We start from the raw sequence: 26,454 nt of genomic DNA, 5'->3' as shown, positions 1-26,454 counted from the left end.
TTAACACACTCGCAATATTTTTGTTTAAACGTTGGATAATCAACAAAATTTGAATTTCATTTTTCTCCTGTAACCACAAAAACATTTTAATTACATCTGAAAAAGAAATTTCTCATGGTTTACCAACCTCAAAAGCACTGTATCTTGGCTTTTGTCAAGAAAACTACTTCACCAGATGTTTAAGAGTTCTTGTGTACACATTTGTGCCTTCAGAGATAAATTTATTACCTGCATTTACTGGAAAACAGCCTTTCCACAGAGGAAATGTAGATTTTATGCTGAAAAATTTATCATATATTTTCTCTAAGGAATTTTAGTACTAAATTAATTCTTTAAATTATTGATTAAAGTGGCCAGGGTTTTTGATAAAGTTTCCAACTATCCTTTACCTACAAGATCATTTTGATGTAGCAGAAATACAAACCCTAGGCAAAGAACGGCAATGCTCAAATCAAGCATAAATAAGAGGAAAACACTCAGCATTTCTGCATGACTTGCCTATTTGGTATGCATCATTCCACAGAGAACTTTTAAGACTCAGAGTCCCTTAGCCCAGTGGTGGCTTCTTTGTGGAACATTTTTCAGACCTGGGGATGTGCAGAAATACATGCAGGTTACAGCATAACATGGTAATAAGAAAACAGTGTTAATGGGGAAGTACTAGCCATTTATGCATCTGACATTTCCTCAGCATGTTTCCTGACAGGAAGCTCAAGATCAGTATTTTTAGTTAAAAAATCAGATACTTGGAAACCCCAAGTTTATTTATGCACTAAAATGTCAGTTTGCTAATAAAGGGAGATACTAAAATGTCAAAATGGTTCTTCCCACATCTGAATTATACTTTCCTTAGACTAGGAATTGGGTATAATATGGATATAGCTATGTATCCTTTCCCTTTCTCCTGGATGTCTGCATCAGGAGATACAAAAAAAGGAAGCAAGACCCAAGAGACAATCACTTCTTCCAAGAATTACGCATGTGCAAAGACTTAGTAAATTAGCTTGTTCTTAACTCCAGTGACAAGCATGTTCCTTAATTCTTTTCATATCATTGATGCTCCTCATTTCCAAGGTTATGGAAGGAGGAATTCTAGAAAATCAAAGTTGCAAAGAAAGTACTGTGGCATGGTGTAACTCCTACAGGGTGCTCACCAAGGGTAGGAGTGTATCGTGTGTGAGTGTGTCCTTCTCTCCAGGCTGCAAACATGCCTATGCTGGGTTTGCAAATCGATTACATCCTGGTCATATGTTGCTGGGAATTCCACAGCTCTCAAGAATGACAAACCACATTCCTTTGTCTGGAGCAGATCCTACCTCTATTTCACTCACTTGTTCAGCCAAGACATGAGTTTATTCAATAAATATTAAGCTCAAACATTTCTTAGACATAGAAGTTGTATTCTGTATAGAAAACACTTATCAAGGACCTTCAGAGGATATAAATACATAGCTATATCCATATTAAACCCAAGTCGGGTAATACAAGGCAAATAATGCTAGCAGACATTCAGGAAGCAGGAGTCACTTTTTTTCCAGTTAGTAGACAAGATAGAGCACACGGCCCATCCTACTGTTCTCAAGTATTTCTTCATTAGTGGTGAAGGCTTGGGCGACGAAGCATGCACAGTTAGATGCCAGTACAATAATGAAAAGCAATGAATCAGCACCGGAACTTGCAAAGAAGCGTATTTTGCAATTAAACCTATTCTGTTGAAGAGGAAAGAAAATCAGGATAAAGTTGTTCTGCTTTCAAATATACACAAAGTAGTCTTCTGTAACAAAATAAAAAGGCAGATAATACAGTGCTAAGAAGTCTCCACATAACAAAATTACTGTGTACTCGCATACTAATAGCTCATTTATTTAGTTAATAAATACTTATTGGGCTCTATCCCATGCAAGTATCCTCATGCAAGTACAATGCCATTCTTCCTTTCATGAAGTCACAGTCTCAAAAAACATGATGTGGCACAGGAGAGCTACAGATAAAAGTCATTCATATCAGGAAGAAAAGAAAATGAGCATATCTGAGAAAAAAAGAATAAAAGTAAAATGGGAAGAGAATATAAATAATACTTAAGAAGTCTCAAGGCTTAGGATGGAATTCCTCTGGCACTGAAATGGCATATGAGAATGGAGAAGGGGGATCATTCTTTCCATTTACCATGCTCAAATCACATTCTTACATTTGTTAATCCTCCACAGAAAACCTAGACAAATCTAATCCATCCACATTTCCTTTAGACAGGCAATATCATCTCTAGCAGTATAGTCAAATATAATAACAAATTCACCCACAAGGAAAACCATCAGTTTGTCATAAAGCGACTTTACCTGTACCTCTAAAGCATTACAATGAAATGAACTCATTGACAACTCATGGCCATCAAAGGAATAGTTTGATTCACATAGGCTTAAATTTACAAGTTATATACTTTTGCTGTAATTTTTTTAAAAAGAGTTTTTCTTATTTATGCTGTCTATAACATCAGCAAAGAACATTTCCTAAAATTCACAATGCAATCATCAAACAGACCCACAGAGGCATAGCAATGCACAAGGAAGCCATGTCCAGACTACTATGGACTTAGCTTCATACAGGATTTAATTCTAAGCAGCTGTATATTTTCAACAATACCATTTTAACCAGAATTCACTTTATTGTTCAGGGAACTATGAAGATTCTTCTGCTTGAACTGTAGGCCCAACAAACCAACTCAGTAATTTCAATAAATGTATTTATATTATGTTTGTAAAGTCATAGAATTTTAGCTTAGACTTCTAAGTGTTAGAATTTTAATGCTTGATTACTTCTTTAAAATATGATCCATCACCGTAGAGACCTCTGAAGCCATTTAAGCATTCCCCAACAGCCAGGAGAAAGTTAAGCTAATTGGCCATGAAATACCTATGACTGCAGACTTCACAGACTGTAGCAATCTAATTCCAGCTAGACAGCCAAGCCACGGTGAGGATGGGGCTAGGCAAAGAATCTGCACTAGAAAAGAAGATCTGTTGACTTGTTTCTTGGGCTTGGAAGGAAGATTTCTCTAGTGGAGCACCATCTTGAAGTTTCCAGATCCAAATGCTTATTTTGAAGCCTTTGGAATGTGGTGCCCCTTTTTTGTTTAACCAAGAGCACATCCAACAATCAATGGAGCAGCACTACATGTAATCTTTAATGATTCCAACAGCTGCCAGCAGAGAAGATGCTGGAGATGCTAGAATCCAAGGAGGCCCAATCTGTGCCATTCTTTTCCCAAGCTCTGAACTGATTAAAAAACAGACACATATGTGAGGTACGTGAAAGTCCAAAATATCATCTTTGCCACTAATAACAAATGACTTGAAAGATACAACTTCGTAAGAGAGCCAAATAGGTCTGAAAACTCCCCAGTCTCCAAATCTAACCCTATGAACTACCACAGGAAAGTTTGAGTCTACAAAACAAAGCATTTACGCAGGCCACTAATTCTTCTGGGCCAGAGTATTAAGGAAAGGTGAAAAAAATCTCAAAAGTGTTTTATGGGCAATCTTGTTTATATTATCACTGTTTTTTAGAGGTCGAATGGCAGCTGAGTAGTGACCCTATAGTAGAACAAAGCTACGCACGAAATCTATGCATGTGTCACTGGACGGTCTAGCCACTTAACATATTTTAAAGAATATCATTTTCTCCTATCCCAATGTAATAGGAAGTCTATTTTAAGTGAAAACATATATATTTTCATTCTGATTCCCTTGATCACTAAAATTAGTTCATCTTTACATTTTTTTATCAATTAATTTTACCCAGAATAATTTTACTCTTTCTAGAAGTGTCAAGGGCAGTGGGCACCACTGAACAAAAACATTGTCCGTCTTCCAACAATCCCTGGCTGTCCTCAGAACTGAGATGGGTGGACAATAGAACCACCATGACCTGATGAAAGCCTTGATGCACAGAAGAAATTACTCCTCCAAGAATCCAGAAAAGTGGAGAAGGACCTCGGGTCATAGCTCTCAAGAATCAGCGATTGGTTCCGTCTTACAAGGTAGATCTGTGGGTTCCACAGAGCCACACAGGACTACTGGGGAGACCTGTGAGACAATGGTCAGAAAAGAGACTATGCCAGGCCCCATCTTGGCATCAGCCTACAGAGAAGCAAATAAAGATCAAGATGCTCTGCTCTATGTGTTTCATGCCTTCTCCTTCCAGGGGAAGGACTGTACCCCACTGTCCTGTAGCTTATAGGAATTCCCTGGGGAAAGTAAGCTGTGCCTTCACCCACCCAGAAATTGTGTCTCAGGTACAGCCTCTCCTGACGAAGGAAACAGCCAGCCCCACAGGATGCTAAACACGGGTGCGCTTGCTCTGAGTGGATGATGGGGAAACCATAGGTGTCACCTAAGTCACCCAAACTACCTTAAGTGACCTCAGTGTCATCATCTAAGAATGCCACTTGTTATAACATAAATTCCTTTCTTTGGTATCAAGTTTTTTTGGTATAATTTCCAGATACTCAGAAGACAAGTGAGCACATGTGACTATTTAAAACATACTTGATTGTGGCACACTCCTATCACCCCAGAACTCTGAGAGATTGAGATAGAAAAATCACAAGTTCCTGCCTAGTCTGGGCAATTTACCAACTCTGAAGACCTGATCTCAAAATAAAAATTTTTAAAAGGTTAGGGATGTGGCTCAGTGTGAAGGCCTTGGTTTCAATTTTACCACCACCATGAAACAAAAGAAAAAAAGATGGAGGAGAGGAGGGGAAGGGAGGGGAGGGGAGGGGAGGGGAGGGGAGGGGAGGGGAGGGGAGGGGAGGGGAAGGGAAGGGAGGGGAGGGGAGGGAAGGGGAAGGGAGGGGAGGGGAGGGAGAACACCCTTGATGAAATATTATTTAATAGGAATATTTCACAAAAACAAAAACTATACAAAGAAAAATCTTCCTTAAAATTTACTGAGGGGAAATGAAACAGCATGAGAGGGGAAAAAAAAGCAGCTTTGAAACAAGGAGATGTTGACCTCTTTCATAAAAGTAGCGTCCTTTATGAGAAGATAAAAGTTGGTGCCCAGTCCCATAAATACATTTTTAATACACAATCTAATAGAGATGTGTTCCAAAAAGAATACATATAATACTAGAAGGGGAAAAATCTCGTTAATGAATAGTGAACACGCATTGACTAACAATGAATTTTCGCTATTGCTGCTTGGCAGAAATATATTTTAATAGTATCATAACCTCTTCAATTAATTAATTCTCCAATCATTTATCACAGTACAACAGCTGCCAAAGCAGGCTCACAACTTACTAAAATGTGGGGCTCATTCACTTTCACACAACACTGAGCGGCTTGGACTGTTATATAATCATAAGCAATGCCATTCATATATCCATTTAATTACATCCATTCAATTATAGAAACCAGAAAACCACAGAGCAGGGCGGCCCAGAAAGGCCAGTTCCTCCAGGAGAAATGGAAAGTGACTTCTGGTGTCACTCTGCCACCGCTGCATTTCCGGGCTTGCATGATCCATCTTTTTCTTTCTTGTTCCTCACGCTGCCATTGTTTCCCTTCCCTTCCACTTTGTTTTCCACATTCTTGCATTGGTAGAGAATTCCAGAAGGGCTGCTGATGCAAAGTGGTGAATTTGTAAGAAAAAACTAACAGCTTCAACATCATCTATCTGAGAACAGGACAGCTGTTCCCTGGAGAAGAGCGCATGGCAGCTCTATGGAGGGAGAGGACGCGGAAAGACCCCTGCAGCGGGTAGCAGAAGGCACTGCAGGGCTGGGACCCACTCTCCACTTCTACCAGCCGCGCTGGAAAATGAGGACACCAGGAAATATCGCCAGGCCAATGATGCCTAACAGGCCCCCACCCTGCTGCATCTCAGAGAAGAAAATCCTTTTCTGCCTCACACAGCTGAATTTCCTCTTCCCCTCTTCCAGAGGACAGAGTGCATGATGAAGGCACTAGAGATTTGGTTTCTCCTGCAGCCCTCTCTGTTCACAGATGGCCATCTCCTCCCTGGCTTCTCATGTGGCATTTTCTCTGTGTGCACACAGCCCTGGGATCATAAAGAAAATATTACAGAAACATTTTCAGCAGTTTGCTCTTGCTTCAGACACACACACACACACACACACACACACTCTTCCAAGCGCTCCCCAACTCTGCTCTGAAGCAGAATTGCAATGACACAGTGACACTGGCATCAGCTTACCAACAGTAACTTGCATTTTGTATTTAAAATTCAGGAAAATGTTCAGAATCACTGAAATTTTTCTACACAACATTGTGAACAAATTGAAACCTATAGCAGGTTTTCAACTCATCTCTTCAAAAAGCTTAGTAAGGTTACTGCTAAAGAATTCAGACATATAATTTTATTGCCATTTTCATCACACACTAATCATTGATTTGTGATTTAGGTTATTATCTTAATAATGTTTCAAAGGTTTCTGAAACAACTAAAAGGCAAAAAGTATCTTTTAACAATAGCATACAAATGTAAAATACCAAATTTATTTGTACCTTTTAAAAATTGTCTGTGTATATCAGAAGTCACATAGACACTGATTGTAGCATTTAAAAAATCAAAAATAACTTTTGCATTGTATCATTTTTGAAATCTTAATTTTATACTCTGCTACTCAAAAGGGCCACAGTTTTCTTGGAGAAGTTTATATTTTAGGCCTTAATGTTTTCACAAGCATCTATCTTTCATTTATAGTGGAATGATTTTACAGCAGATGCTGGGTCATTCTCTGACTTTGCAGATATATTCTGTCAGTCCAGAAGCATAACAACCATCCTTTATTGAAAGACACTGAGCTTGAGACCTTTAATATGTCTAAGGTGACTGATATGAACAAAAACTTAGAGATTTCTCTAAAATCTGCATGCAAGATTTTTAAATTCTGGAATGTGGACCAAAGTTGCAAAATATGACAGATACTTACCTCCTCACATCCTTGAGAAATGGGAGCTTGACATCTGAGTTAATTTGGTTTAGAAACACTGGGGGATGTGATAATTCTAAGGGTGTTATGAGTAAAATTTACCAACCTCATTTCAAAGACAGTCATCAGGATTAAAGAAGTTGTTAAAAGCTTCCTGGGTAATAACCATTATATCGTCAATCATCTGTGTCCTGAGGCCTAACTCAATTTAGATTATTAATAAAAACTCATACGGTTTCTAACCATAAATGTGTCAATCATCCCCAAAGATAAATAAAATTAGCTGCCTATACAATGCCTATGACATCACTTTTTGGTCTCCAAGAATGGACAGATTAACTGAGCAATCTGAATTCAGGGAAGGCCCAACATGAGAAAGTTTTATCATCTTCAATAACCACCATTTTAAATCTCTCTTTCCTTCCTCTCTTTTTAGTGTTTTTATTATATATGTTTGTGATGCATAAGGAACACTTCCTGGGTGGGAACAGGTGCATACAGATATGGTACCGTGATCCTTTAGACTAACCCTCCTCCTCCTCCTCTCCTCTCTCCCCAACCCTAGACCCCTTCCCATCCCATAACCTCTATCTCCCTGTCTTCTATCATCTATCTTATATTCTGCTCTTCTTTAGAAACATCTGAGCCAGAGTCTATAATGCTTTTTGGGCATTTTGAGCTATTCAACTTTCCAATCCTGCCTATGTTTAAAACCTCAATTTCATATCCAATAAACACTTTCTTCTCTTAACTAAGGCTCCTTGTGTTTCTCCTTCTGTCTTCTTTTTAACAAAAAAAAAAAAGAATAAAAACAATGATATAGAATTTGAAAATAAAATACTAGATTAACAGTGGTTAATACATTGCATGTTGTTCCCTTCACTGCCTTCTTTTTCCAGTTCTAGCTTTTCCTTTGCTGAAGCAGAGGTAGGATTAGAGCGAAGGGCTGAAACACTGTAATCCTCCTTCAGCACTCGGATTCCTTCCTTAACCCACGCCATTTTCCAGGCAATGAGCTCCTTCTCTAGAGGAACGCACAGGTGGTTCCCAGGGTTTTCCAGGACAGCCTTCTCATGTGGAACACCTGCTTTGGCCCGGGGCTTGCCTCCCACGGCATCCCTGCTGGGCAAGGACACCTGGCTTGCACTGCTACCCTAACATAACCGCCCAGGTCTTGGTTCCCTAAATAACAGGTGCGCACGCCCCTCGCTTGCCCCTCCCGCTCTGCCTTGCATTTTTTTCACCGAGGCTGCTGTGAGAAACCAGTCCAGGGTTAGGGACTAAATCTACCTCTTCAGGTCACCCCCAAATCCTATGAGCTATTCTCTTGAGCCCTATTTTTCTTGGTTTGCGAGCACATAACTGTGGGGGTTGGGGGGAGTCATAGGACTCCTTCTCGGCCAAGACAACACAGTGAATATCCTCACGCCCTTAACTTTTGTTTATATCAGTTTGAGGTCATAGTTGGACTATCGGAACCAATTCAACACACTCTTCATTTAATTTATTTTCATTTTTTTGTACTTAAAAATAACTTTGCCTACATTACCATACAAAGAGACACAAAAGGAAAGTTGACAAGATGTAATAATAGCTCTCTGTAGAATGTGGACATTCTTGATTTTCTGTTTTGTTTTTGTTGTTGTTGTTGTTGTTGTTGTTGTTTTTTACACATCTTGGATTTTATTACTCCTTAGTGCTTATTACTTTCTTGGGGGGGGGGGAGAATACAGTCAAATATGGCAAAACAAAGCTGTCAGTCAAAACCAAGGATAGACATAGCACATGGTGTAGAACAGAGTACAAGGTTATCAACAATGGTTATCAACATTGTCTCTTGTTTCCTTAAAAAGAATTGTCTATCTCATTAGATATTATAAAGTTGGACAAAACAGTAGAGAACAAGACCAATAAAACTTAGGCATTGTAAACATTACAGGACTTCCAAAGAAGACAATAGTCAAACCAGAATGGGTATCTTAGTGAATCTTATTGTCTTCAAAGTAGTTGCCTATGTCTTCAAACTTGATACTATCATATAGAATGGAACAGAGTCTAATCAGTCAAAACAAGATCGTGGGAGTACTACAGGACTTCAAAACAAGTTAATAGGAAATCGAAAAGAGTTACTATTTATATATCCTAATTTTTTTGAATTTTTTCTTTAAGACAAACATAAGAAATGACTAAATAATTTTTTTTGAAACAATAAGGGGGAGATTGAGATAAAACAGGACATAACAATATAACAATAGAGGTCACAACATGTCTGTTTTGAAATTTTAGTTAAATTCCAAAATGAGTCTCACTCACCATCCTGCTACCCTTCCTATTTCCCGGTATCTGTTATGTATTTTGGTATTTATTTACTCTTTCAGTTTCTCCCACTAGAGAAACAATGTGATATTTAAACATTTGTGCCCAAGTGATTTCATTTAAGGCCATGGACTCTTTTTTTATTTTTTTTTAGTTCTTTTCCCCTTTCCTTCCTTACTCCTCTCGTCCTTAGATCTTCTTTCTTCTGAATAATTTCTGCATCATTTCTCTGGTGTGAGATAACCAAATGTGCAAATAAGAAGCAAAGTGTATAAAAAATATTGTGAAATAGGAAGGAACTGCTTCACACTGTTAACCAAAATTTGGGTTGAGGAGAATTTTGTGGGCCTGCAGTAGTACGGGAATTACTATTTTCCCTTATAAAACTAGGGAGATTTAAAACAATCCCATCACTGTATTGAAAAGCCATTTCTAGAAGTACTGGCATTTCAACTCACTTTAGCAAAGGGCTACACCTTCTCCATCTTTTCTATTCTGTTCAAGGCTTGCAAAAACAAATACAAATAATTATGTGACTGTAAAGTTGGCTTCTTCTTTATGGAGAAAAACAAAATAAAAAATAGAAACACTTCCTTGAGAAATTTTTTTCCTTTGGTTGTTTTCCTCTGTATTCACTGCAATTATCTTAAATTTTTACTCCATTTCTTAAGCTCTATTTTAGATTCTTCAATTCCCTGCTGTCTCCACGTTATCAGGTCATTCTTTAGATGTGTAATGGTGTTGTTTTGGTTCCAAATGTTGCTTTTATTTTATCCATTCTTTTCCAACCTATTCTGCTCTTTAATTGTCCAATCATTGAGCCCCAGTTTTAGTAACTCATAGTTTAGTAACTATGAGTTACTAAACTATGCTACAGAGTATAGCAAAAGGAATATGCTTTCAAAGGCTTTCTTTTAGACTGTGTATGGTATATGAAGTTCTTTCTCTCTTTTCTCTTTGCAATGTATGCATAAGGTTTTTATGTGTGGTTTGGGCTATTCACCATACTTACAATTCTCTTATGTTTGTTTTAGTTTGACTGTGTTCAAAGTAGAAAGCTCTGTCCAACCATGTTTTTGCTCTGGCATTGTCTGCATAAGAACCATTCTGATTTCTCTTCTAACAAATCTTGAAAAGTGGTTCTACCCACTTTTACATAGCCTAATAGCGAGACTAGAAAATGGGCTGTTTTCACCAGGGCCAAGAGTAATCCTTGCTGATAGGCTCCAGGCTCTTATCCCTGTGATACCTAATACCCATGGGCTCCACTCCACAGGCTCAGTCGGATCATCCAAATCTAGCTGTAAAAGGCTAATTACTAATGCACACATACACCTGATGACAGCCTCATGATCCACCAGATTTCTAAGGCTCAGATGCTCAGGATTTCCTCCATTTTAACCCATGCACCATTTATTTATCATCACCAAATGTATCTGTCCTTCCTTCCAAGATTCACAGTGTTCCCAAACATTATGGGAAAGGCTATTTATAGGTTCCTGATCTTCCAGTTGTCCTTTTTCTGCTTCAATGGACTCTGTCTTACTACATGCATCCCCAGCATGACACAGAACCCAGAGTATCTCCATAACAATGAGTGGGTCTAAGTTCTGTAGCACCTCGACCACGAAGGACCTTCTTCCTTCTCATTAGAGTTGAGTCAGTCATTGCCTTGCATGCTGCCACCACCACCACCACCCACAGCCTATTAGAACAGTAATCAACATTCCAAGGTCTCCTGTGTGAAAGACTGCCTGCTGTAACCCTCAGTCTCCCCATTTCCTAGCTATTTTGTAATTTGCTGAAGGTACAGAGGGCATTCGGTACCCTCTATCTTAGAACTGTGAAAATACTGGAAAAGACTGCAGTTCCTATAATCTGTTTAAAAAGCAGGGTAAGCTATTTCCTTAATTTTGGCAACCTGAAAAAAATTTAGTTATGATACTTGAATCCATTTATTATTGTTCTATAAATCAAAGGCAAAATCATTTTACTGAGACAAAAGAAAAACAGGAAAGTTAGATTCAAATCTAAATTTAAGACTACAAATCAGAAATGATGCCTCAAAATGCTAAAAAAATTAGTATGCTAAAATTTCATGCCTCAAAGTTGATTTAAAATTTCTAGGGTTCAAAAAGCATTGACGATAGCTAAGGCTTAATCATTTATACCTTCAGATGAAGGTTTTCTCAAGATGTTAACTAAATGCAGTGACACTTCAGAGAAGTAAAAGGTGATTTGTCTACCCTATCATTGTTTCACAAAGTCTGTGTTTAATCTTGTTACCAAAAAATACGTTTCTCACTGAAATCAGCTACATTTTACTACATTCTCATTAACTGCAGGCAATTTAACAACAATTAATTTAGCAGTTATGGTTTTGAATCTGTAAACAGTCTCTGTAGTCCTCCCAAACATTTGTTTTGTGTGAAGAGTGTAATGGGTACCTTAGTCATGTGAAACTTGTAAATTATTTTTAAATCATAATGAATTATACAATAGTTTGTTCACACTGATTCAGTGTCTTAAAGCTCTGTGTTTTTGAGGTTACCAAAGACTAAAATGATGGGACAAACATTCAAATGAAAACTCTTCCACAAGTCACTTACCCGAATTTTATTTTATTTGCCACAATTTTGATTACAATACTTCAAAAGGATCTACTTGAATCATACATTTAAAAAATAGCAATGCTTACTGATAGATTTTATGACAATTACAAATATGGCTACCTGCAAATGACTGAAACAATCTCTAAAAGAGATGTATATTCATATATCAATGACTTTACCTGAGCTACAAATGCATACATAAACAAACTGACTCTACACAAAAGGGCTGTGATGTCAAGTTCTAAATGCACTAAGAGACTGGCAAAAATCCTCCCCTGTGAGGTCCAAGCATCCTCCATCCCAGACACGCCAGTTGCCTCCCCTCCATTGCACACTGTGAATGTACTCCAAGGGTGCCACCACCTCAATGGCACTGGCTTATGGATACTACATGTTTATCACTTCACAGTCATTTTCACACGGAGGACATCAGCACACAGGCTCAAACTTACTCCATCGATTACCTGCTGTGGCTCAGAATGTCCAAGACAAAGGATAGGGACTCCCTTGTCTTTAATACTATTTACCATCATGTAATTTCAGTACAACGAGAGTGTCATTTCCCATGGAGGATCCTGCATGAGATCTGACTTGTGGTTTGGTTTTTACATACGAATTATTAAATTTTCTAATCATGCCTAACCGCATGATGCTGTCATTGCTATGGTTCCCCCTCTTTTCTCTCCCCTTTGGTGATATCATTGGCATCGTTTGCATTTTCTGCAGCAGATAAGGAGGAAAAATTCAAGCAAAGAAGCCCAAGCATATAGATCCTTCTAAATAGAAGGCAAACATTTGTACTGAAAATTAAAGCCATTGGCTAACATCAGATTTGTAATTGGACTGGTGAAGTGAATATTCTAAACAACCAGTGCTTTGTAAATCTGAGTGAAAAGGATTTACTCTAAATATTACATTTTTAAGTGAAAAGAATTTTCAAAGTGTAAGTTGGCTGTGTGAAAAACAATCTGAGCAAGAGTGTTAAGTTTTAGCCACAAGAAAAATTCAGTCATATTCAAAGATTCCCATTCTCTTAGAAAAGGTGTGTCATGGTAATAATTCGAATGATCTCACTTGAGTATATTATAAAATACATTTTCAAGTAGCCATGTTTTCAGACTTCTGTAATTTTCCAGAGAAATTAGTACGAAAGAAGTAGGAATAAGAAACAGCCAACTTAGTTTTTATTTGCTCTTGAAAAACAAAGTCTTACAAGACAGACAGAAAACAGCTAAGTGAAATTACTACGGCACCCAGCTCTTTCCTCTTTTTTTAACTCACAGCTACTTAAAATGCAAACCAATTCACCATAGCCCTGACCTATTCTCTTCAATTTCTTAATGTCAAACATTTAGAGCAATTTCTGGCTGTCAGAGTTAGAAGTCTGTGGAAACAGAGAAACTGGACATTTGGCATTTCCACATTCTGCAACAAGCGATTTAATTATTTAATTAGTGGAAGAGAAAAGCAGCTACACAAAAATCCAGGCATATACTCCCTGTTTTTCAGAAATGTCTCTCAAACGGTAAAGCATATTAAAGAAGTGAGAATGGGGATAATATGTCATCAACCTGTATTAAAGCAAATTAACTGCTAAGTTCTGATGATAAATGGAAGCCTGGAGTATCAAAAATGTTATTTAATCATCATGATTAAATCCACCAAATTGCTGTTTGCGGAAGCATGCTTTTTATACATTTCTAATGAAGTTACTGATAGTTTGTGGTTTTTGTTCCTCGAAACTGAAAAGAGAAATCTGTTTGATCTAGCTTTAGTATAATGAAAATGCATCTGTTTCTTTCAGTGCTTTCAAATGTCCATTAAATCTTTCTTCATAATTTTCCCATTCAGTGCCACACTATTTTAATGCATAAATGGTGAGATATGTATATATCAGCATTTCCCAAAACACATTCCTTGGAAATCTAGGTCTAGTTATCTTTTCCTTAAATAAAAATTTCTGTTTATTTGCTGTCTCTGCCTTTTTAAGCTTTTATTTTAGTATATAAAATATACAGGGAAAAGGCACAAGTAACTTCTCACAAAATGAAACATCCAGATCAAGAAACAAAGACTAACCGAACTCTAGAAGTCCCTGTGAGTCCCTTCCAGAATAACTGCTGTCCTGTTATCTAACACTATAAAGTTGCCTGTTTATAGACTTGAAGTAATTAGACTCAGAGAGTATGTATACTTTTTGTGGTTGGATATTATATCTCAAAATTATGTTTGCGAGATTTACTCCTATTTTTGCAAATAGTTGTAATTTGTTCACTCTCACATGATGTTCCTTTCTGTGACTTTATCTCATTTTTTGTTTGCTTCTTTGTTTAATTTCATTTTAAAGAGAATAAAGCCTAGCAAGATAAAACATAATAAAGCCAATCAAAACAAAACAGTGTGATAACAGGATTTTAAAACAATAAGAAATCAGCAATGGCTACCATAATGCCTCTTGTTGCCTTCAAAATAGCTGCTCACACAATCAGACGTAGGAAAATCAAACAGAACAGAACAGAATAGAATCAATAAAAACAAAACAGTGACTGCAATAAGGGACTTCAAAACAAGATAATAATAAATCCAAAATGGCTATTTTGTTACTTTTGAAATACCTGCCTATGGCATCATATATAATAAAATCAAAGAAGACAAAACAGAATAAAATCAAACCAAACACAACCATGAGTAGAGAATTAATGGCCACCACCTTCAGAAGGAGATTGCCCATAGATGCTACACTGTGTTGTTATTCTCTAATTAGATGATCAAACTACTGGCTTAGGCCCTGAAGTCAATGAAACACTAAACACTACAAGCATTAAATTGTATTTTACTTCAATAGATATCATCTCAGCCTGTGTTTTTCTGGATCAGCGGGTCATGTGGGGCATGGGGATCCTAGGTTCTTCTTGTCTCGCAATCTGCACTCCAGAGGGAGCTGGCATCCGGTTCTCTCCTCCATTGCCAGTGCATGGTGCCAACTCACAGGCTACCTCACTTCTGCTTATGTACACCACTTTTGGTAAACATCTGGGTTGTTTTCAGTCTGGGGTTATTAATAATACCATATGGACATTCAATCACATGTCTGTTGGTAAGCATATACACACAGTGTTGTTGGGTACACAATCTAAGAGTTCTATGACTTAAGTTGGGTCATCAGGTAAGCACACGTGTATCTGTAGTCATTACTACCCCAGGTTTTCCAGATGGTCCTCCACCACTGGAGGGTGGCCACTGCTCCATGTTCTTTACAATAGCATGAGTCTCCTTTGGCCGTTTGAGGGTTCCCTTCTGACATAAGTGTTCAAATCTTTTGTTCATTTTTCTACTAGTTTGTTTCCATTTCATATTGGCTTGTAGTAGTGCTCATATCTTTATAAAAAGTCTTTTGTCAGATTTATATCATATAGATGTCTTATTTCAGTCTATGGGCTGTCTCCTAATTCTCTTGATGGTTCTTAATTTACATGTTGGTCAATTTACCATTCTTTGCCCCTTATGTGTCTTATTAAGAAAAATTTTATATTCCATGTCATGTCTATCTTTCGTTCAACAAGGATACTGCCCTATGTTTTCTTCTGAAAGCAATATCACTTTATCTTTCCTATTTACATGAAATAAGGATCATTTTTCCTTTTGTGCCTATCTACTTAATCCAGTGCCTATTTCTGAAAAAAGTATCCCTTATTCACTACCCTGAAGCCACCACCTTTGTGACAAGTGTCTGAGAGAATCTGCTATGGACTCTCCAATCTATTTCATTAGTTTTTCTGCCAAAAACAGACTGATCTATGTTAAATTCTATGAAATCTTAATAGGAGAGATGACAGAAAGAAAAGGAGAGACAGAGACAGAAAGAGACACAGAAGAAAAGGAGAGAGACAGAGATTCCTAAGATGTCCATAAAACAGGTATCATAAACATTTTAAGTATGAGAAAACATACTATAATTATCTCAGCCTATATAAAGTATATCCCAATATTAAATTAACTATGAAATTTTTTTCCACTGAGTGCCTTGTGGAATTAGTGTTCTAAGTAATGCACTTTGGAAACAAATAGATGGATGTTTTCAGATAGTATGAGCTGATCCCCAGGCTAAGTCCAGGTTGGTGATAAAAACAGTTCTCAGCATGAGACAAGGTTTCTAATTTTCTTCACAAGCTGCATGAGGTCAATTACATTAAGCCTTCAACATTCATGTGCTTAAAGGAAGACAGATAAGTATTTGGAATTCAGTGGGCAAAATATAAAGTCATCTTTCGTACCTTCCTTTCTGCTCCCATGCCAAGATCATTGGTGCTTCTTCCCTCACTGAGAATCAGAGGACTTAACATGTTCTTTTAATACAAGTTTTAGCCACCTGACCATATGGATGTCCTGGCCTTTATGGTACCCCATTATTTATTCAGGCTTGAAATGTACCAAAACCCTAATCATAAAAGTAGTTACCCATTTGGTTTCCTATAGGGCTCTCAAATTTGAAGTTCTACTTATTATCAAAGATGAAAAGAATTCCAAAGAGTACAAGTCCTTATGCTTAAACAATATAAGCTATTTGCAAATCATTATGATAGAATTGTCCACCATTAAAAACAGTGTCTTTCTGAGTCAGTTGCAGCATTCAAATATGTTAGTCTTACTGCATTTAACAAAACTAAAAATTATTGAACAAGACACCTATGAAATTGGCTATACACTACCTGTGGAAGCTAAAATGGTATGGATTACAAAAATGACTATGATGGCGTCTTGCTATATTCCATTTTCACAAATAAAATGAGTAAGAAAGCTTGGTTTAAAATATATATTGTTTACCATAGTCAAATCCCAGATATAATGCATATTTACACAGATAAGACACTTTTAGAAAGCCTTGATAAATTCATACAAGGAAACCCTAGGCAGTCTTCAAAATGAACGAGGAAATTCATTATATACTGCTGTGAAATGATTGCCAGGGTATGTAATTAAGAGAAAAAAGCAAAATACAAAACAGCTTGTAGTAGTCCACTTTGTAGTGAAATTGAGGACTGGCGCAGAAGAATGCAAATATTAATGCTTACTTTTTAATATTAAAAATGAAAGAATAACCTAAAATCTTTATAAATATGGTTACCCCTGGGGAAAAGAGTAACCACTGACTTCTGTAACTGTTTTTTGCTTTAGAACAACATAATATTTTACATAAATATAAAATATAATTTTAAAAAGAGCCCAGTATTAAAAAAAAAAAAAAGTTCAGGATAGTGCTACCTGTAATCCCAACATTCTGGGAGGTTAAGGCAGAAAGATCACAAATTTAAGTTCATCCTGGGCAACTTAGCAACCTACAAATACCTTGTCTCAAAATTTTTTTAAAGTTTGATTTAATTTAATTTAAAAGTTCTGGTGATGTAGTTCAGTGTGAACACTGAATAGTATTGGTTCAATCCTCGGTATTGAGAAACATTCTGTACTCAGTTGCAATAAAATATACACACGCTTGAAGACATAGGTGTAGGCAAAGACTTGCTAAATAAAACACTGCAAAAGAAATGATGCCAAAAATTAACAAATAAGATTTCATCCAATTAAAAACCTTCTGCACAGGGGCTGGGGATTTAGCTCAGTGGCATAAGCGCCTGCCTTGCAAGCAGGCAGTCGTGAGTTTGATCCCCGGTACCGATAAAAAGGAAAAACAACAACAACAACAAAAAAAAAAACCTTCTGCACAGCAAAAGAAACCACTAAGAGAACAAAGAGACAATCTATAGACTGGGAAAATATTCTTTCCAGCTACTTCTTGGACAAAGACTAATATCTAGAATACATAAAGAACTCAAAAAAATTAGATCTTCCAAATTTAAAGGCTTCTAAAGTGAATAGATACTTCTCAGATGAAGAAATGCAAACAGCCAATAACACATGAAAAAAATGTTCAACATCATTGGTCATTCAAGAATTCAAATTAAAACAATATTAAGATTCCACTTCATTCCTGAAACAAATGGTGGCACGGCTGTGGGAAGAAGCCCCCTTCTAGGTATCTTCCCAAAATATTAATGGCATCATACCACAATGATGCATGCATACCCATGTTTATAGCAGTACAATTCATAATATCTAAGTACTGGGAACAACGTACGTGCACATCAACAGATGAATGAAGAAAATGTGGTATTTACACAAAACGGAGTATCACTCAGCCGTAAAGGGTGAATTTGAGTCACTAGTGAAAAATGGACTCACCTTGAGATCATAATGTTAAGTGAAACAACTCAGACACACAAACAAATAGTGCATAGTTTCTCTTATATGGAAAACTTAATATGTATGTATATATGAAATAAAAGACAGGTATGAGGAAAAAAAGGTATTGTAATCCAGTGCAGACAATGTATCTAAAAGTTATCTCAACTAACTACAATTGCCTTACAAGTTTTATATGTTCTTTGGCCTATTAGTCTGATTTTCAATCTGTATATATTATATCTATATATTAACCTTATAAGGTCTTATAAGATAAATGAATCTGATGCTGGAAACATAAAAGAGGATGGGGAAAGAAGGGAATTAAAATGTGTTATGTACATTTACCAACTCCCTACAGTGAATATAATTAGATATTGTGAATATGTACTAGTAAAAGGCAAAAAATAAATAATAATAAAGTAGTCTAGATAATTGAAAAAGTGCGTATATACATCCTTCAACCTTTTCCTCCCACAGAATACTACTATAAAACTGACAGTCATTGTGCACCTACTTGAAGACTTTGTAAGATAATCAACAGCAAACATTCCGAGGATTCAAACAACCACCCAGCTGAAGGCGTGTTTACCACCTCTCCCCACGGCGGCCCCCACTCCAAGTCCCCACAGCCAGAAACCTGGAAGTGAGCTCCATGATGCAGACAGGAGGTGGAGAGAAGCCCACCGGCTCTGGCTGGAGGATCAGAAGCAGCTTCTGCCAATGCTCAAAGGGATGCAGAAATCCCTGGGTTCTTCCCTGATTTCTCCAGCCACTGTGGAGCTTCAGCAGCACCTAGAGAGCCCAGAAGAGCCAGAGCTGTGGGTGAGCACACACCATAATGTTTTCACAGGCCTGCTTTCTGTCGATTAGCACTCATTTATCATATTTTTGATCACATCTCATAAAGACACAAAAGACAAATTTTGGATCTATTTCAGAAAGTAGTAAGAACACGGGATGACTGTGTTAGAAGCAAGGGGCAGTCTTTTGAGGGGGATTATTAGCAATGTGTCTTTTATTGTAATAAATGTTACAAGATACAGTCACTACAAGATACAGTCACTGTATCTTGATCATGATTTGTACAGCATTGTTTACGGATTATTATTTTTAAGAGGAACAAAAGCTGATTCAATCAACCATCTTGTATATAATTTCACGTACAGAAAATCTATAGAATACATTCCTGTCCCTATGTAAAATCATACCAGGAGAAATAACAAGCCAAGTTCAAAACTGGGAGAGTCTAAAAGATAAATAATCCAATATGTTCAACAAAAAGTTGAAGAAAAGAGAAGGAACTACTACAGATTAAAAAAAAAAATGGGAAAGAGAAAAATTTAAGAGACATGGCAAACAAATACAATGCATGGGTCTTAAGATCCCAAATTTAATGAAGTATGAAAAAACATTTTTAAGACAATGAGGAACAACAGAACAAGGGCTAGGTGTTAGCTAACATAGAACAATAGATGTTGAATGTGTTTGGTATGCTAATGGTCTTGTGGTTATGATATTTTAAAAGCTCTTGCATATTAGAGAACCACATTTAAGTATTTATGTGTGAAATTATTTGATGTCTGGGATTTACTATAAAACCCTCTAGATGTATTCAGGCATTACTAATGCATTAAAATACATTAAAAGGTAAGTAAAATTTGAAACTCCATGTTGATTTCTTAGCACTATTCAAAAGAAAAAACTGTGGTGGATAAGAATCTCATAGCTCTCCATATTTCACACCAAATTTCAACTGTCTTCAGTTCATTCTCTATTCAATGTGTGTAATACATGGCCTGCCAAATGCCATAATGTCTGAACTTGCATGCAAAATATCTAAACTATAACCAATGTACCCCATCTGTCCCATGTCAACTGGAAAAATGGTGTAGATCACTAGAGATACTTCTGATTGGAGTTTGGAATAAATCTTCCGGTTGACTGTCCCGTTTTAAGCTATCTTGCTCCTTGTGATCGACAGAGTTTAGTTATCCTGAATTAGTGAGACCTGCTGTCTTAGTCCCTTTCTTATTGCTGGAACAAAATATCTCAAGTGTGCAACTCACAGGAGGAGAGGTTTGTTTATTTACCTCACAGGGGCAGTCTATGGTCCTCAGGCTCCAGGGCAAAAATGGTATGGCAAAGAGGCACAGTGGAGGGAGCAGAGAGAGAAAAGGGGGTGTGGGGAGCGAGATCTACCTACCTCAGCATCCGGCTTCCCAGAGCAGACTCTACCTCCTAACCGGTCATCTATGTCCCCCATACCCACGATCCAATACTGTTCCAAAAGTCAAGCCTATGGGTTCGTGAAGCCATTCTTGTTATAAACCGTAACAGTGTAGCAGACTGCTTAAATTTTGGTTCAGAGAACAAATGGATCAGTGTATAACCAGCAGATTAATTTAGTCTTTTCTCCAAAGCAATTTGATCACCATTGCCCCATTAAAACCTACCTCACAGCATCTCAATCTCTCTATATATAATTTCACTTACAGAAAATTTAGACCAACATCTCACCATAGCTTCAAAAGAGAGAAATCAATCCCTTCTCTCTGGTGACTGCACCTTGAAATGTGGTTCCTTAGAATTCCTGAGCCATTAATATATGATCTCCCTGATGTTATTGTAAGAAAAATGCACAGTACAGGCTAAATGAACACTGGGCTTCTCCATTGATGGAGCTGAAGAGTAATTTTAATCCCTGAATCTGCCGTGGGGATGTTAAAGGAATCACCGCAGCCTTTTTGGGAGGACAGTCCAGGAGAAGGCTTGCTCATTTCCTGTCTGAGTTTGTCCTGCTCGCTGTGCCCATTTGCTTTCCACTAACATCTCAAATGAGCTGGCAGGTGAATGAGCAAACAATAGGATCCTTGTGTATATGAACAGGCTGTCTCACCAGTTAGTGAACTAATTCTCAGGTTGTCACACACCTTTGCTGTGATGAGCTTATACACTTTTGCTTGAATTCCATAGCCTAAAATAACATAACTGAAAAGTGAGTTTTGTTCTCAGAATCATTTACAAAAACATTAACAGCCTGAACCTACTCACAACAAAGCGATTTACAATAATATTAACTACCTCCACTTGCAAAAATCATTACTGCTTAATTACTGATCCTCTACTCTGTATTGATCAAATCTGAGGCGGCACTCTCAGGAACCAAAAATCAATTGGATGTTGATTGACTATTTTAACATAAATCATATTTCAGATTATGTTTGCCCTTAACAAACAAAATTCAGAGATGATTTTTGCTAGATGGTGATCTTATGGAGTGAAAAACCCAAAGAATTTTCACCTTTCCTTTAAAGGTTTTAGATGCTGAGTGTTGCAGTGTTCATAGTTTTGTCAAGGCTTATACTCCTTGCATGAAAGAAGATTCAATTCTTTGTAAATATTTTTGCTGTTTATTTAGATATGTTACATTCACTCCAAAATCATCCAAACCATTCCACCCAAGCAGCTCTGAGAATGTGAGGCTCTTCAGTCAGGCCAGACTCTGTAATCATTTTTGTATGGAAACAATTCCAAAAGCAATCATTAAAAATCAGTGTACGTGAATTCTTTCCAATTGCAGGATTTGGTGTCTTTATGACTTAAGAGCACATTTATCTATCCAGTCCAAAAAAAAAACCTAAGACACAGCTAATTTCTTCTCCGTCCCTTTCCTTTTCTTCACTTTCTCCCAACTCACTGTCTGACTGACAATCATGAATAAAAAGCAGTAATGTCTGTAGTTACTTTCAGATCCAAAACCATCAAAAGCTGAGAATGGAATCATCTGAAGTATTACCTTAAGTCGTCTCTTTGATTTCTCTCTTCCTTTTCTGACTTTGTGTTTCTACATATGTATCTTTAGCCTGTCTTTTGTTTCTTCTCTGTATTTTTAATCTTTTTTCAATTCCCCTTCCTCCTTCTCCTCATGTTTAAAGTTATTGTGACTCATTATCCCTCCTCTGTATAATTTTTTCTGTCCTGTATTCCCTGTTCTAAGTAATCTCAAATATGTCCTCACAGAGCAATGCAGATAAGAAATCCAGGCATCTTCAGACTGCCACTCTTTCACACAAAATGCCATCCAACCACTGACTCGTTTTGATTGTGGCTGCTAAATAACACGCACATCTGAGATATTCTCTCCCCTTGCACTGCACTGTCAACCGTGTCTTGCTTGGACAACTGCAATACTGTCTTCATGCATCCTTCTGTCACCTTCCTATTGGGTAACGAGTGCAATCTAATCCAGACCTGCACTGTCCAGTAGAAGCTATTTCTCTAACTCGTTTATAAATCCAACTCTCTGCCATGCTTAAAACCCTCCGGTGATTCCAGATTTTCCAAGCTCTTCAGCATGGAATACTGTACAGTAAAACCCATGTCTCCCCTTGAGTCTGTATTTCACATCTTGACTTTAGACTCTTCTTCCCCAACATCCCCAACCATAGGCACACCTCTACACTCCAGGAACCTGCGGTCTCTTTCCTTTTTCATATCCAACTCTTCCTCCATGCATGTGAATATCCTTCTTCCAGTTTCTTACAATAGTATTTCTGTGCTTTATGTACTGTTATTACATAACCTATCACATTGTATTATAACCACACATTAATAAGCACCTATAGAATGAATTCTGTGAAGATAAAGGTTGAAACTTAGGTGTCTTTGCATACTGCTTAGATAATATTATCCCTGTTCCACTGTAGACATCTCATTGATATTTACTGAATGCCTTCAAAATAGAGAGGTGCTCCAAACATTTTGCTACTTGTTGAATGGAATTCTCCATTTGAGTCTAGGTAGTGCTCACTGTGGGAATTCAGACTGAGTTGGCAAAGCAGATTTGAAAGAAGCATATTTTCAAGGCAAAGTTTACAAGCCCTTTGAGAAACAACTTTAATTATACTACCACTAAATCTTAGATATACCTGAAAATGTCTGATAAGCAAGAGGATGGCTATATTGGTCAGTTTCCTGCCACTGAGACAAAATAGTCAATATCCACAACTTAAAGGAGACGTTTACTTTGGATCATAGTTTCAGATGGTTCAGTTAATAGTTGGCTGGTTCCAATGCAGAAATGGTGCGGTGAAAAGCAGTGGTAGAGGAAAAGGATGATGGTATCCAGGAAGCAAAGAAGGAAGGGAAGAGCCAGAGATGAGGATACACCCTTCCAAGTCATGCCACCTGTGACCAACATCTTCCAACCAGGTCCCACCGACCAACAGCGTATTTAGCTATGCATCATCAACAGATTCACTCACTGATGACTATAACACCTCCATGATCCAATCACCTTCCAAAATCTCTTTATATGAGACTTCTGGAGGACATTTAGATGCAAATCATAATACTGGTCTAACAAGTAACTTATAGTGGACCAAATGTATCAATGAGAGAAAATTAACTGAAAGACTGACTCAATTTCAGAAGAGAGTAGTAATTGTGGTTCTACAGAGATGGTTCACTCTGTCCCTAGGAAAGACCTTAAGTACATCCTAGCACCAAGCAAAAACTTTAAGAGTGTTCGCCAAAAACACTGGAACTCGCAGAAGCACAGTCACAGTGCTTCTGAGACACACTAAGATTCGTCTGGAAATGGAAAGGGGACCAACAGATGGAGGGAAGAGGTAGGAGGGCAGAGACAGGGGAAGCGGGATGAATTAAGATGTGTTACGTGCATGTACCAACTCCTGATGGTGAATGAATCACTATGTACTGTAAACATGTACTAATAAACTTTTATTTAGTTTTTCTAAAAGATACACTAGGGAAGAGCTTAATACTAGCAGGAATCCTGGTTGGGTAGCCCACTCCACCCTGGGATCCTCTTTGGCCTGGTCAAGGCACAGGAAACCACTGTTCCAGCAGTAGAAGGCTCTGGCAGGAAACGCAGTTCCAGCAGGGACCTGGGGGTGTCAACTTATAGCACAACTTATAAAACATATCCAAGGAATTGCTAAATGTACTTGAAAGAAGACCATGTATCAAGCCAATAAGGACCCAAGTGAGGTACAAAAGACTGTTAAAAATAACCAAAATTAGCTCAGCACAGGGGAGGCTAAGCAAGAGGATCTTGCATTTCAGCCCAGGATAGCAACAGAAAAAGATTCAGTCTCAAAAGGTAAAATAAATATATAAATAAAAGGACTGGGTATATAGCTCACTGTAAAAGTATAAATTTAATCCTCAGTACCATAACAGATAAATATATAAAATTATGTACATTTTAAACTTTTATTAGTTTATAGATTTATTGCCATAAGATAGTTAGATTCAGAAGCCATTTACAAAAGAAATCTTTTTCTTTAAGAAAAAAAGATAACATTTATCCAGATACATTAAAGCAAAGAAAAAAAACTTCTTTATATTTGTTATTTAAATATTTAAAAACAATACAAGCAAAACATTCATCCTTGGAATACAATCATAATTTTTTTGTCAGCTTCTTTTACTATGTTAATAGTTTTTGTCAAACAATATATATTTTCAAAATGCTCATCTTATGTTTTGATGTATAAAATTATTAATAGTTATATTACAATTGATGATTATTAGTAAATTCAAAATTGTTGAGATCCAAAATGGATTATTTTCTGTAGAAAATAAAACTAGGAAGATACTCTCTAAATTAAGGTACCTAGAACACTCAAAGAGACAGATGGTCTCAATTCTAATTTTGCTTATATTCCAGTATTTAAGTATTTCACTCCAATTGTTTTTACTAGTTTTGTTTTGTTTCATTTATTTTGTTTTGCTTTGCTTTGTTTGCTTCTATCCAGAATAATCATTTTCTTCAAAACTATTTTACAGAAAAACTTTACTCGTGATTCTAAAGAACACTTCACCAATAATGGGTACCGTAAAATCATACATTTTCTCCCTTTTATCTCATTCCAATTAAGAATATAAATTTATCCAAATAAAATCCATAAATTCATATTCTTCCATAGTCAAATTTACCCAAGTTCAGTTACAGAATTTCAAAATTAAGTCATTCACACAGTGCTGTTTAGTTTGTTCAGTTCCATCCATTTTTGCGTAGAATAAATTCTGGAATCTTGCTACTTGAAGCAAAAAAGATGAAAGAACTGACTGATACATAATGTGGCCAGGAGTACCAAATATTATCTCAACATTTCAAAGGAAAAGCAGCCACTTCAGTCTACATTCACTTGGTTTTACCAACTCTGCATACTGTCCTCAAAAGAGAGGTGCTAGTTACACTAAGTCTGGAAAGAGTCAAAACAGAGGATTACCACTGGCTGTGTTTTCAGATGTAAATATGTATTACTAGGAGCTCTACCTACTGCATGATGGTCTCATGTATTACCAGAAAGAACAAGCATAAAAATAGTGCTTACCAATAATGGAATACTACTCAGCCTTAAAGAATGATAAACTTGAGGCTTTTATAGATAAATGGATGCAACTAGAAAACATATTCATAAGTGGAATAAATCAGACTTGTGTGTGCAAACACAATATTGTCTCAGTAGTGCAAGAAACTAACAGAGTAAATAAGATCCAAAAGTTACAATAGATATAGTAAAAGGGAAAGAAACTACTCAAAGGGAAATTATATTATTTGGTCAGTCTTACATGCCTGTATCCAGTAGCCTGAGCAATTACTTTGAGGACAACAATATGTAATATAATAACCACTGTTAAATTCCTATCATCTTGACTTGAAATCCTATATCTCTATTGTTTTTTGTTGTTGTGTCATTTTGCTTTTGTTATTGTTTTCTAATTGTTTGTATGCTTCTTGATTTTTCTGTTTTATTTTCTCTTTAAAATAACTACCATAAAACAAATCCATAGAGGCATATTCTAATCAAGGATTAAAAATAATACTTTTTTAAAGAAAAAATAAGAAATCCAGGCAAGTGCTGAATGAGACAAGATACTAGTTTAATAAGCATAAACCTTGACTACGCTTACCATTAACCATGATAATCATCCTACTCAGAAGAGAGCTGTCAGAAAACTAGAAGCCCTAAATAAACTTACTAAGTAATAGTGGTGAGAATAGAGCCAGGAATTTTACAATTAATTCTTTTTAAACTTATCTGTGAGTAACGAAGCCAGAGACAGCAGGAACTGAACAAGTTATATTACTAAAATGTTTTCTAATCCTCTCTGAAAAGTAACCACTAAATTAGTTAATATACTTTTTTAAAAATTCCACTTAAGGATGGTGGCTCTTGGAAAAAGCAAATTTTCTAATCCAGGGTTTGTGGACTAGTTATATAACACACGTGCTTGGATGGAGAGTTAAAACTCCCTAATGCTGTGATGATCAGTATCCGCACAAATCCTTCATTC

At 36.9% G+C, this 26,454-nt stretch overlaps 1 long non-coding RNA gene across 1 annotated transcript in view; it reads right to left on the bottom strand.

Moving 5' to 3' along the window:
• Positions 1–4,981: 4,981 nt before the first annotated feature.
• The window catches only part of LOC134470947 (uncharacterized), a 47,418-nt gene continuing 25,945 nt past the window's right edge, over positions 4,982–26,454 (bottom strand). Inside the window, exon 3 of the long non-coding RNA XR_010040221.1 lies at positions 4,982–6,063. This is a non-coding gene — a long non-coding RNA (uncharacterized LOC134470947). The remainder of the gene's footprint in view (positions 6,064–26,454) is intronic.

Source organism: Cavia porcellus, unplaced genomic scaffold, assembly GCF_034190915.1.
Source record: "Cavia porcellus strain 051 isolate PalLab524CR breed Dunkin Hartley unplaced genomic scaffold, mCavPor4.1 scaffold_1, whole genome shotgun sequence".
Classification (NCBI taxonomy): domain Eukaryota; kingdom Metazoa; phylum Chordata; class Mammalia; order Rodentia; family Caviidae; genus Cavia; species Cavia porcellus.
This window is presented reverse-complemented; position numbering and strand designations above follow the sequence as displayed.